The sequence below is a fragment of the Falco naumanni genome, chromosome 13 (assembly GCF_017639655.2).
Source record: "Falco naumanni isolate bFalNau1 chromosome 13, bFalNau1.pat, whole genome shotgun sequence".
Classification (NCBI taxonomy): Eukaryota; Metazoa; Chordata; class Aves; order Falconiformes; family Falconidae; genus Falco; species Falco naumanni.
Window position 1 is genome coordinate 2,992,161 of NC_054066.1, and position 14,703 is coordinate 3,006,863.

The window sequence follows — 14,703 nt, forward strand, 5'->3', positions numbered from 1 at the left end:
AAAATCACAGCCAGCAGGGAAAATAAGCTGGAACAAAACCCGAGAAAGACTCCAGTAGAAGAAAAGAGCTTGCACATACAACTTCATATTTTCTTCTCCATGGTGACTTGGTTCAGCATACCAACACTCCATTTCATCTATGTCTCAACTGCTCAAGTTAAAATTTTCAAACACAGAAGTCCCAAATTTAATGCAAGATAACTACCTTAACTCATCATGAAAAAAAAACCAAACCAACAAAAAACAATAATTGGCCTAAAACTCATGGCTCTTGCAAGATTATGTTAGAAGTCGAATAACAGCATTAGAAAACAGGATAGTTGCCACCCATTACATATTTTAATAGTCCATTACACACAGCTCTTTTGAAGCATCAGTGGCGAGTTGATCAACGTTGGAAAGAGAAATTATTTTCCTCCTTCTCATTCAGACAAAAGCACTGGCAAAAGTAGGGAACTCTGTGAAGTATCAGAAGCCCAAACATGATTCCATGATTCTCTGGAGAAGTTTAGTTCAGTATTAACGTAAAAACTGGGGAGGGGGGGGTGGAAATGTACAAAGTACAACAAGGGTATAAGATATTAAGAAGAAAATAAAGTTTCTAAGGGGCCATAGAAGTGCTAGTGAAAAGTTCACAGGTAGCAGGCTTTCTGAAAGGATATATGAATAACTAGGCTGCTAAGAGACATAGTGGGCAAAACCGGTGGTAACGGATACAAAAAGGAAAGCTAGAAGCATTTAAAACATATCTGCTTGCCACATTTGAAAAAGAAAATTAAGTACTTTGAAGCCAATTAATAACTAATAGGAATGTTATACAGCATCTGCTAGGCATAACATTTCAAGCTGGTACATCATACTAATTTGAGCCCAGTCCTCAAATAATCATTTAACAAGTTCTCCAATCCTGTGACCTTCAATTTTAATACACTGGAAAAATACTAAAATTGCAGAAGACTGAGAATAACAATATTATGCCAATATTCAAAAATAGCATACGTTTGCTATTTGTAGGCCTTGGCAACTTGACGTTGATCTTGGGCAAAAATGCTAATACCAACTTTGATTGGAAAGGACGGCTCTGCTGCATCAGAGCAAAGGCCCATTCAACGCAGTGTCCTGTCTCTGACAGTGGCCGACAGCCGACACACGGAGAAGCACAAAATCAAATGCCGAACATTTCTTGTGGCATGTTCCACGAACACAAGCAGAAAATTAGGAAAGAGATGAAAGTGACTCAAAGGCTAATTTCATAATTACGCATCAATAAGGCTGTTCGTAAGTCTACTCAGCACACACTTGGAGGTACAAGAGGGACTCCACTGTGAAAACTTTCTATCTAGATGAATAAATAGATGAAGTGAAACCACAAATGATTCTCTAACAGGAAAAAGCCTAGGTAAATATTTGCATAGATGAGATGGCTAGAGGGACATTTTATTGTCCAATTCTAAAAATCTGTGAAATCTGCCAACCCTGTAGGCATACACTCCTCTTCTGAATGTCCTAATCGTCAGCAGTGGGGTGGGTGACAGGAAAGAAGGGGGGGGGGGGGGGGGGGGGGGGGGGAACCAAAAAAAAAAGAATCATACTTAAACCGTGAGATCTTCAGGCTCTTAACCAGAATCTCCCCAGATCTGAGACTTTGAGAAGTCCTCCCTGCAGAGGCAGGTGAACCGGACTGCAATTTAACAGGACAAGCACCAAGAGCTAGGAGCCAAGAAGCATGACCAAAGGAGAAAAAAAAGTCACTCAAAGAGAAAAAGCCCAAAAGCAGGACATGCACAAAGCCATGAGAACAGGTGAGCTGCAATTTGACTCAGGGGCCCTAATTACAAGCCCTGTTTTGAAAGAGAGTCTACTCACACTGGCCAGCCACAGTGATTTCAGACCCCGCTCGTGCGGCAGCTGCTGAGCCACCACAGCCCAGAGCCTGTAGCCACCAGATGAGCCCCACACCGATTAGGAGGTTGACTGTGGGGTAGAACAAAGCTCAGGTGTGCATTTTGATGGCCAAGTTGCTGCTACACAGGCAACAGGGCTATCCCTGGAACAAGGCTCAGACCCTCTCAGATCAGAAACAGCAGAGCTGTGTCTGCTCACAAAACGCCATCATTAGTGAGCCGCCGTGAGACATCTAGGTCTGCTTAAAAATGAAACCAGAGAGCTGGAGATGGCTACAAACTCATAGGTATGCAATAATACCCTTGAGAGAAAGCTACCCATACTGTCAAGCATCTACCCAAAAGCTATCCAAACAAACTCAAAGACACTTGTACCATCACCTTACAGTCTTCAAATGAAAGTGCTACCAACTTCTGTTACCAAAGTGTGGCTCCTTGCAGCAAAACCATCTTCCACAGTTGCCAGTTGTTTTTTTGACTAAGTGTGCTCTGCAAGATATGACGGGTAGGAGTACGTAAGACTACAATTATTTCCTTTAACCTTGTATTACCTTCAGCAACACTCCAGGAATAAAAAAAAAAAAAAAAAAAGAGACACTGAAGGCACTAAAAGACAATGACAGGACAAAATATGTTATGTCTTCCCTTGTTTAAGCCTGAGCCTGGTATGGATTCTTTTTTAAGGAGTTTCTGAGTGGTTTTCCCAGCAAGACTACTCGTTCCAGATGAGCCCTGCCTTTCAGGCTTCTCATGACGATAAAGGCTGTGTAGTTTTAGGACAAGGCATGCCACTACAACATTCAGAACATGTACTGATGAGGCTGGGAAGTTCAAAACACTACCTTTGCAGATTTTTATCTTCGTGAAGCAAGGCAGCCCAGCTCCTCGGTCCTAAGGAGAAGTGCTGGAACTCTATCAGGGTAGAAAACGCCACTACCTAAGAGACATTAGAGCCCCATTTCCTTGCTGCTAAAAAGGCAGTTAATGCAGCAAGTGAACAATGGTCTTCCCAGATTTACTGGTCAGCTGGAAGGAAGCACAGAGGGGGCACATGAAGCGGAATGTGCACACAGATACCACCCTTGGGCCTGGGGAAGCTGCTAACTAAGCTCTTCCTCCTTGGGGGAACTCTCCACCACCTGAAGTTACATAGAGTCAGGTCACATCCTTTCCCTTTGCCAGGGGTATGTGAGAGCACTTAGGTTTATCTCTTTCCAAGCTACCAGTTGTTTTATACAAAAACTGTAGGAATCTTGTTATCTTAAAACCTCCATCTCTAACACGTGGTTGAAATCATACAATGGGTTGTAAAATTGTCGAGGATAAGATGAACAAACAAGAAGTAAGCCTAAAAACAGATAGCCAGGAGTAGGGTAATACCAACTAAAGATAAGAAAATGTGTTTATTTGCTGGGTTTTTTCCCTCTAGAAATCATTTGCAGAAACCCTTAGCAGAGGCCATGAGAGAAAAACACATCTATTTGTCCAGGGAAACAGTCATAAAATAACATTTCTCCCAGAGAACATGCAGAAATGAAGTCTTCCATAACAATAATTAACTCTAATAGAATTACCAGCAGTGAGAAATACTGAGAAAAAACCCCAACACTCTAAAAATAAGTATGTATAATCAGCAGTTATAAAGGACAGTTTTAAAGCCAGCTGAGCTACAGTCACCTTTCCTCTTCCAGGTTAGAAGCCTGTGAAAGAAAGGAGGCCCCTGACAACAAAGCATCAGTATTAGTGCCACATGGGAAGAAAAGTCCTATAATTTATGTTATCCTCACAAAAAGGCATATTCCCACAAAAAGGCATGCATAAATGGGAAGCTCTTGTGGGGAGGAATTAATGAAACTGGAGAAGTGATTAAAAAATGCAGTACAATTCCCCAAGGGCAAGTTTTGTTCAGATGAAAAAAATCACCTGCACAAATATAGAAACAACTGCTGAGCAGCTGTTCTGTAGATACAGATTCAGGATAGAGAGGATCACAGACTGAGCACAAATTATAAATATCAAGTTGTCACAAACAAGGCAACTTCTATCCATTGATAGGATACAAATTCCTGAAGGACTCAGTTCTGATAAAGCCTTTGGTAAAGTCCACTTTTGGGTCAGGCTTGTCAAAAAAGGGAGAAACCATGCCAGAACTGAGAGAGAAGACTGACAGTTAATAAGGTGAGCTATGAGGGATGAGTGAACTGACTCATCAAGGTTGCTCAATCTGAACAGAATAAAAAGAGAAGCTAAGATTGAAACAATGATATTTTTCTATTAAATATAGAAACAGTTTCTGCAAAGAAAGAGGAAACCTGTCCTCCACATCTACAGTGAGTAGAAAAAGTGATGGATTCAAACTGCGACAAGAAAAATTTACTTAGGTCATTAGAAGAACTTTTCTAAGTTGTAAACACAGTAAAGTACCAGCCTAAGGAAGTCATGTTGCCTCCTGTATTAGGAGGTAAAGGAAAAAAAAACATCTCACAAGAATAGCCCAGCAATAGTGATGATGCTTTGATGCAAAGGTTCAAGGTGATATTTTGGAACCTTTCACACCTCTTCTATGAAGATATCTAAGTACTGAAAGCTTCACAGTAAGACCAGAAGCTAAAAAATTAACCTGATTTTTGCAGTATGAGGTCTTGCCAAATCAAATCTTCCCATCCTTGCTAGTTATACAACCTCTCTGAGGAATGTTAGTCAGATTTCTCCCAAAAAACCTACAAAAATTGCCGAAAGCCCATTAAGACAGCAGAATTCACGCATTTATAAGTCAGAGACTGCCAGAATAAGACACTATATTTGGTACTGACGGTTTTCTCTGTAGTACTGTGATGAAGTTCCTTCAAGAACAGTGGATCAGCCCTATGTAAATATTCTTAAGACAAATAAAACCTGCTCAGTATCTTCCTCCCAGAGTGGTGTCAGTCATGAAGCTATCTGTACCTTTTGTTTCAGAGATCACTGCTTTTTTTTCCTCTCTCCCAAGAGACAACTTCTGTTCCTCCACTGTTAAATGCAGACCCTCCAAGAGTCCTCTTGATCTGTCTGAGGTATCACAACACAGAATTACTCACTTCATGAAGAGTTACGGCAACACTTTAGTTACAATCATGACTAACAGATTTTTGGTCCCGAATATTCTGACTGAGAGCATTGATTTTTTAGCAGTGGTGATTTTGATCCTTGTTTTCAAGCACAATGTCAGACAATGCAGTATGATGCAGGAGGAACCCCAAAGCAGGACACTTTCAGAAGATGCCGTATGGCATCTAAATACTTGCTTTCTGAATTCAGTCCCAGACCTGACAAGGTCGACCAGAAGTTAAAACAGCCTTCACCAAAAGACCATATAAAAGTTAGCCAATGTCCTAATACTCCAACTCAACCAAACTATCAGCTTCGTATTACACAGGATTTGCCCATCCAGGGAAAATAAACACCACACTAGTAAATTCAAGTCATGGCTGAGAGAGAAAGAATGAGAGCCATGTTCAAAAACATGTCAGCTAAAGCATTAACCCTGGGACCTTCCAGGACAACTCTCTCACAAGAGTGTTTTATAACCTCCACATAGTTAGTCCTCCAGAAGCAGAGTAAAAAAAGTGACTGCACTTCCCTTCAGGCAGAGAGATGTGACCCTGCTCAAACTCCCGATTTCCCCCTTATTGGTAAGGAAGGCTTACAGAAAGTGCTTGTATACTTTTGGTAAGGAAGGCTTACAGAAAGTGCTTCTATACTTTTCACAAAAGATGTAATATATAGGAGGAAAAAAACATGACAGCCTACATGATTAGAAGCTTGCCTGGTTCACTTGCTTTCCCATTACATGCCATCTATAAATATCACAGTCCCCCTTATGAGCCATACTTTCTATCCTTAAGCTACCTCTATTACACTACTCCCATACTGGAATACTGTATGTGTAGAGCGCCTTGTCTATTAACTGGAAAAAAAAAATAAGCAGCAGCAATATGGATGAAGCAATTGATGAACTGCTGTTGATGAAGCAAGGACAGGGTAGCTCATGCAACTAATTGCTTTCATTGAGATGAAACCGGGTTCAAAGCAAGGGAGAATTTAATTCTTCAGTAATATACTTCACCTTAATTATAACTCGTTATGAGAGATAGCTGGAGTCCAAATACATAGATGCTCTGCCTCTACAGCACCCACCACTCCTCATAGAACAGCTTTTATATTAAGAAATGAATCCTCAAATGTAGCTCCATTTCACATCTTCCTGCAATCCCACTCAGAGGTGGTTCAGGCACCTCCTAAAGTGTGTATGTAGCTTTCTCTGCATGAAGTCTCTCCTTATGACAAAGATCTTACAAGCATAAGGAAAATGTGTAGAACAAAACCATTTCCAGTCTCCCTGAGTAAAACAACTAAATATTTTCTTGCATTATGCATATACCCGTTCACCAACTGAAGAAAACTTTAGATAATTTTACAGTTAGAGAGACAAGAATACGTGATTTTTCAGCTAGCATCTATAAAAAAACCCAAGAAAATATTTTAAAATATTCCTCTAAACCTAATCCCCAAAAGATCACAGAAATTTTATGCACTGCTTCTTTTCAGTTCTTCATATAGATATATGCATGTTTGGTAACACACAATATTTACCATTTAATTTTTAATACATAAAACAGTTGTAATTAAACTAAAAAACTGCATATATGACACAGATTCAAAATATTACATATTCTCAGGAACAGCAATATCCAAAACACATTAAGTATCATGCTAACATCAAAGGTGATATACATTACAAAAAAATACCACAAGCTCACACCGATGCATTAGAAGATTAGAGAATATGAGACAAAGAAAGAAACCTCCTGCCATTTACATCACATTTCAAAAGTGACAGCAGATCATAAAGACTCCCTTTGAGGACAAAGCAGTCTTAAAGCTCCTAGCCCTGTGTCCTAAGTGGGCTCTCTGTCATGCACAAAGTTGTTCTTACATGGCTGGCCAGCCCTCAGAAAATGAAACTGTAATTAAGTCAACAGGATCAACCTGTCTGAGACTGGATTCCTTTTCAGTCAGAGCTCTTTGCCAAATACACAGAGACCTTTGCCTCGCAGGGAGCTCCCTGAAGAAAAGAGCCAAGTTTTCTTAGAATATGAACTAGAATGCTTTCAGTAAGGGAAACTCAGAAAGATCAGGTCAGTCTGAGTAGTAATAGGAAAGGTATACACACAACCCTCCCCGCCAGCTCTGCCTTGTGTACAGGCTTCCATTTAGACCTCAATGTCCAAATCACAGCGAGCTCTGCCCAGCGCTGCCTGGTCCCTAGGGAAGTTTCTCATCACCTCTGAGGACTGTCTGCTTCCTCAGTGTTACCTTAGCCTCCCTGCATGAGCTGCAGGCTCCTGCTGCCTCCTGCATCTCTCACACCTTCCTCCTCCCTCCCCTGCCCTGCTCAGCCTCCCAAAGCTTCTCTCCCTGAGCTGAACCTGGCCGTTCCTGGACAGCAGTCACCTCCTCCATGACACAAGCTCTGTCTTCTCAAAGACTGCACAACTGTGAACAGAAGTACAAAACAAACAAATGCTGTCTACCACAGAAATGCCAAACTACTTTTCAATGAATGCCCCTTCACTACAACAAAAGAGGCTGCGAGTTTGGTAAAGCAAGTTCCTGATCATGCCTGATACTTGCCAAAGGGAACTACCACAGAGGCAGGACACTAGAGATGCACAAGCTGTGCACTACCCATGGCAACAGACATCAGATACAGAATCAGCAACAAGAGATCCAGCTATTCCAAGTACCTAGGCAGAGCAGCTGCCTCCAATTAGTAAAGTTTGACACCACTTCAGACATTTGACATTATTTTAGAAATTATGAAGAGCTGCTTGAAAACAAACAAATAGCTAAAAACATATAGTTCTAACATTATTGAACCTCTAACCTGTTCAGATTTCAAAATGAACCATGACTCTCTGCATTTTCTGGAACTTTGCTGGTGTCCATACCCCAGCTACAACAGCCTCAACTCCCATGAGGACATCTGCATTCCCCAGCCAATCACCAGAGTAAGTACAATGAAAATATAAAATTTAAAAATAATTTATCAGTTACCTCCTCACAAAAATCAATAAACGTGAATTAACAGATTCAAATGCTTTCAGAGTCCAAGTTATATTTAAAAAAACTAAACACAGTAAGATGAATTTCAACTCAGTCTATGCAAACGCCCCTTGGCACTTGTCCCTTCCTGTTCACTCACAGCTGCACTGGATGCTGCCGAGTGTCTACAACCGAGCTGCTGCAGGTGTGCAAGTTCAGCAGTGAAACAGCTATGGACACAACATCAACCAAGAAGGTAAATGAATTCATTCCTACCACTGAAAGGAAGGCATACCTAAAATTTAAGGACAACTGCAGGAGTGAGTGCATTACTGTTTCACACCTCAGGCTTCTGACTAGTTACTACAGTTTAAACAGCACCAGCTGCTGGTACCTGATCATTTTTCCAGACGCACTGAAAGCCCATGTCCTCTTGGCTTACTGCACATGTGCCTCCTCTTCAGGTCAGATAAATCAAGCTGTTCTCTGAGGTTGCACCATGAGTAGTGTTTAGGACAGTCCAGCACTGAATTCTTCTCTCTAGAAAGAAGAGCCAAAAAAACTCAGAATCCTATTTAAATAAATGCTCCCGAGATCCATCCGAAACATCCCATTAGCACATCCTGATGTTACATGGCACATTTAAATGCAGCAGAAAATATTCAAAAATAAGTAAACACTTTAAAAAAGAAGGTGGGAGTAGAAAAAGACCTCAACACATTTAGTAAGTACATCCTTCCTTAGCACAGGCATACACTCTATAATCCTTTTATGGTACAATTTTAATCTAAATTAAGCAAGCAGCTCCAGTAAAAGAGCTTAAAGCTTTCCATATTACAAAATTACATCATTCAGGATTGGATTAGACTTTAAAATAACATACTTCAAGACGATCTATTAATGATTTTTTTATACTTAACTTTATACCTAAACTCCACATTGTCTTCCTGATTTTAAGCGAATTTTAGGAAAAGCGTAAATTATCACAGTCCTCCTACGTATACACAACTCATAATACCATTACTACTCTTGCTATCAGAAACACGCAAGCCAAGACACAACAAATACTGAGACTCCCAATCCTGAGCCTACTGCATCTTCTGCCCACACCACAAAAATCTGAAAGGCTGCTAGACTTAGCCCAGTTCTTCACAAAATTTAAGATAATCAACACCTTGAAATACAGAACTGGCTAATCCTAGCCTTTAATGCAAACATTACTGTTTTTAAGACACTAACTGGTCTTAAAAAGAGTTTACCTCTACCTGCAAACATCATTTTCCTTATGCCCTTAATCATCACAGATACACAGCAAGGCTACTACAACATTTAAGAAGGGATTCAGTAACACCAGTACAACTGTCTTGCCAAAATTAAGAGACTTTAGACAAAAAAAAGCTATGTGGCCTTGCAAAAACATAGGCATCATCTGAGTCGTGTTATGCACCACATGCAATTCAGCTGGTCTCAAGACCACTCCCAAAGTTTGGGAGCTTCAGCTTATCCCTTAATTCTCTGCAGAAGTAGGAGCAAGTGTCATTTATTCCCCTCCAATGTCAAAATTGCATACTTCGATTAAACCCAAGATTAACTTTCAGGATTATTTTTAAAATTATGTACAAAACACAATAACAACATCTGTAACAACAATTCTTAGCAAGAAAGTGGCACCAGCACTCTTACATAGCACACTGCGATGACTACCAGCAGGAGCTGTTTTGTAGGGGTCCCTCCCACGGAGCAGCTCATCCCATACTCCTCACAACTTTTTCTGCTGTTCTCTTATTCACACACATTTAATTACTGGCAGTCACCTATTCTAACACAGTCACTTTCGTGGTAACATCAGAAAGTCTCAAAAGGACAGCTGTGAATTGGTCACTACAATTGCACACACAACTTAAGAGAGTAACAGTTGCACATTGTTACAGCAAACAAACATGAAAATCTCGTATTTGAGAAAAACAGTTCACAATTACAGAAACCAAGTAATTTCTGTTGAATGTGGCTTAAAAACCACTGACCAAGGAGTAGCAAAAACAAGTCCTGCAAAACAAATTCCTGGCGCTGATAGCTCAACTCAGTTCATGTTTGCTGGTCTTTCACCAGCATCACTGTCTCGTCACCACTGACACTCCATTTTAGCACTGCATTACTTCTCTCCGTATCTTCTCTGATTTACCACAAAAGCAGGAAAAGTAATTCCACATTCCCAATAAGACAAAGCTGGTGAAGTCAAGGTTAGGCTACATTCAGAAGCTATATTTGGGCAAAAGAAAGGAGGATGATATAGCAATATTCTTGCACAAGAAAGTACCAGTTTGCAGCCGGTGTTGCCCTGTACCAGCCCTGTATTAACTGTGTATTTACAGAATAATTTCCAGGTCAATCACCTTCCCAGAGGCAATAGGTTGATATCGGTAATGACAGAGACACAACTGCAGTAGATCTGTTCATCCATTTACACCCCTCCACCATCAGCAACAGAAGATAACTTGACCAGTGCACCAAAGCCTCTCCTCTCGCCATGCTTTCTCACCGCATTATTTAAGCAAGCAGCACTTCTCCCATCTTATTCAACAGCTTGCAGAGAAAAAGAAAATCCCCAAATCAGTTAAGTCAGCAGAGCTCTGCTGTACACTACCTCAAGCTAAACCAACTGGTCATCAACACCAGCATTAGTATCGTCAGAGCTAGTGCCAGAGTAGTTTTATAAAAGCACCAGTCAGCAACTCACCAGCACCAGTACAGCCACCACACGGATATGTCCTGAGAGCAAGGTGGGGACACAGCACAAGCAAGAGGGAGATGTGGTATCCAAGTTCCTTACAAGTGTAGACATTTGACTACTCCAAAGCAGATGAACATCTATATGTCTTGTTACAGACCATATAAAACACTAGCAAAATAACCTTCTAGAAGCAGGGAACATACCACATAGGTATACAGTTTAATTCCTAATTAGCACACTGCTGACAACAATGTCTGTTAAGCAGTTAATAACTCCTTCCAACAGAAGTAAGGAAAGAGATTTAAGATAAAAACCAGAGTGAATATACATACATTTAACAGGTTTATCAGACAAACTTTAGAGTTCATACTTTTCGATATATTAAAAATGTAAATATTTGCCTTTGCTTATAAGAAAATTACATGGTTCTATTTAATCAAGGAAGAAAAGCCCTAAAAGCCAGTAATTACCATTTTTACCACTGGTTTAAGATAGGAGTGGTGCATGTAAACACACCAAGGTTTATTTTCTTGCTTTAAAAAACCCAAACATTGTAAGTAGATACTACAGATGAAACAGTAATACAGGCTTGAGAGAATCAAAAACACACAAAAAAAGGAAAAACTGTATTTGATTACATTCTAGTTTTAAACACAATTCACATCTATAGAAAACAGCACATAAAATTGGAGAGATGTTAGTAAAAAACATGAGATACCAGATGCCCAAAGTTGGCAGAATGCCATTGGAATAAATTATTGAATTTCACATGAAAAAATACTGTCTTCTAAGGACAGATTTTAAAACATCATTTCATAATTGCTAGCAAAGGCAGGAATTGTCAGTACCCCAGCTGAGAAGGGACTTCTGGGGCCGAAGGATTTTTACCACCAGATGAGTTTAGCTCTTCCTCCACTTCTATTTACCACCACCTTTTACAGTATTCTTTGGCTTTTAACACTTTTGGCTTTCCAGATTCAGCCTCATAGCTTTTACGCATCTATAAGCCAATGGATAAGACAGCACGGTGTGCTGAAGATTGAAGCTCTTAAGAACGCACAAATTCACTTACCCACTTGGTAAAAACTGTTAATGTGACTAGAACAAATATAAAACCCAAATATATGTAATAGAGAAATCGTACAAACTAGAAACAGGGTTACTAAACGTACCTGCTGATCAGATTTTTTTTCCCCCTCTAACAATCATCACGAACCCAAGGAATTATTTTAATCTAGTATTTCTCATTCTAACAAAATACCAGCAGAATTCTGAGTATTTGGATTCAAACGCTAACCCCAGCAGATGGATTTTGTTTAAAGAACTGAACAAACAGAACATTATTTGCTTTGAAATTCTTCTACTTGTGGTGAAAGCTGAGCTGTACTGCAATCAATAGCCCTGTTAGCATTGTTTTCAACAGAGCTAGAATTGCATTTCCTGCGCCCAACTTCAGATCTGTTGAAGAGGCTGCCAACCACTCTGACACGGTTTTGCACTCTCACATCTATAGTTCAAAATCAAACGTTTTGTGCAAAATAAATACTTACAGGGAAGGCTGCATAAACAGCATGAAAGTAGCAGCTGCGGCTGATTTCTTCTGAGCATAAACCTGATTTCTTCGGAACATAAACTTTGTCCCCAGCACGGCCACTGTGGCCAGATTGATGCTGTGCCTGCAGGATACCCAGGCCTCCAAGCCTTGGGAAGTTCCTACCCCATCAGTGAGGTGGGAGGGTTTGTTGGTTTAACTGTGGGCTGATAACAGCTTATCAGCAAGTTTTCAGAGGTTAAACTCACCACATTTGCACAGCAAAAACACAAAGAAAATGTTGAATTAGTGTTCCCTCTCCTGCTGGGGCGGTCTGTGCTCTCTCACACACCACCACCTGCAGTGCAGGCCAGCAAAGAAAGTTAAACCAAGCCCCCTGTTCTGAGAAACCAGAATTGGAAATGTCTTTGGAAGCCAGTGAAAAAGCAACAAAAGTGCTTTCTTTCAAAGGAGCAGCTTGCTTTGCCTGCTCTGTTCCCACTGTCTGCCACACAGGATGGAAAAGCTAACCCAAAATCTTTAAGTTTTGTCCTTAAATACAAGGCAATTTTATTACTGTTGCCAAATTTATCACTGACACCACAGCTCCATGACAACTCACTGGAAAACAAAAACAAAATAAAATCCTCAATTTAGGGCCTGTTGTTTTTTTTTTTTATTTATTTCTATCCCAAGCACGCTACTTAACTGTAAAGGGCTGATGCAACTTTAAACCAGAAAAAAACCCCAGAGTTACAGACTCATTACTAATTCATCCTGGCTGAAGCTGCATACCAGCAGCTGCTGCCTCTCTCAATTAACAGCAAATATGGAACAGTATTGTCATTTAACGGTGTTTACTGCCTGCTGCCCTGTCCACTGTCACATTTTCAAAGCATTCTGGCACAATTTAAAGTATCAACATTAATAAACAGAGCTTAGTTTAACCCCTTATGTATCAACAGAGCTCACAGCACAAGTGCTTTACTCACTTCATACGTTCATTAGGCGTCTGGCAATAGCTAAAGCCCAAAGATGCAAAGCGCCACCAAAATGGTACTTGCAATTCAGAGGCCCACAGGGTGCTTGGCTTCCTCAGAAGTCTGAGCACAAGTGCAAAAAATTATGGGAGTACCTCCAGCAGAGCAGCTCTCTTTATAAATCAATGCCAAAAAGATGAAACAAAAGAGGTGGAAAAGGAGACCACAAGTTCAGCCTCTATTGCTGAATATTTTCAAAGAAAACAAAAAAAACCCAAAGCAAATAAAAAAAAATCAAGATACAGCCATTCTGCAGGGAGATGAGATCGATGCTGTGATTCCTGATGACCCCATCTATGCACAGGGAGGTCAGAAGAGCCCACATTTGCACCTTGTCTTCTTACTCTCTAGTGGGCCCACAGCTTTTTGCACAGGCTGGTTTTAAAGCAAATGATTATACAAACAATGCAATCAGAGCAAGCAGCTGGAAACGATGCACTTCTCCCACGATGCCTCCACAGGTACTTCAGTGGCCTACTTGCTCCATGGTGTCAAGTTTGCTGGAAGCCACTTAAGTACAAACAACTGTACACATTTTATATTTCATTTACACAATGCGTTCCCAGCAAATCAGCAGGCAGTAGCACCTCAGAGGCTCTCCTGTGAGCTTACTGCCAGCTGGGCCACGGCCAACGCTTAGATATCAGCGACCTGAAGAGAGGGGATGCTGAGCCAGCCAAATTAGACTGCAAGGTACACATTGGCAATTTAGATACTATGTGAAAAGATCAAGCAGCTTCTGTACTGCATTTATTATTGTAAAAATTAGAATAATGCCATTCAAGCTGATACTAAAATTGGAGAAATTCAGTTATTTCTGAGGTATTGGACCTCTGAACTAGCCCTTCTGCAGAGGCAACTGCAGGAATATATATATATATATATATAAGAGTACGGGAGCTCCAAGGAGTAAAGCTCTGAGGGACTTGTCAAACATACAAGGGAATGGCTTTGCAAACTGGGCAGGTAAAAGCAGGCTCAGGATCTGGCCAGGACTTCCTGAGCCTCTGTGAGCACACCCTTCTTGGTTCAGCTCACTTGGCTGCAAGTCATTTTCTCAGGCCCCCTCTGTCTGTATCCTGTGCAACTGTAATATCCCGTCTGGTTTGTTAGGAGAACTCATTCCCTCTAGGTTCCTCCACCACCTTTGTGCAATAGCATCTGAGGTCTTCAGATATATTAGGTGATATGACTAATACCTGCCATCTGTTCCTTGTTACCTTCTCTCTCCCCTCTCCCAAAGAGGAGTCATCAGCAAAGTGCTTGTTCTACTTGATCTATTTTAGGAGCGTGGGCTTTTAGCATCCATGCAGCACTGTTTTAAGCTAAAAAAAGTGAAATAAAAGTAGACCATGCTCTTGCAGGGAAGACTGAGCATTTGCAACATCTCTTAGGTCCTGTAAAAGTCTGACC

General features: G+C 40.7%; 1 protein-coding gene across 7 annotated transcripts in view; it reads right to left on the minus strand.

Moving 5' to 3' along the window:
- MAP3K13 (mitogen-activated protein kinase kinase kinase 13) overlaps positions 1-14,703 on the minus strand; it is a 79,901-nt gene that overhangs the window by 43,712 nt on the left and 21,486 nt on the right. For 6 of the 7 annotated variants that reach the window (XM_040612778.1, XM_040612783.1, XM_040612779.1 and 3 more), the window contains one exon: positions 8,383-8,528. The gene's annotated coding sequence lies outside the window, so the exon portion shown is untranslated. Of the gene's footprint in view, positions 1-8,382; positions 8,529-12,269; positions 12,491-14,703 lie in introns of those variants that run through there. The other variant, XM_040612782.1, reaches the window with a different exon arrangement.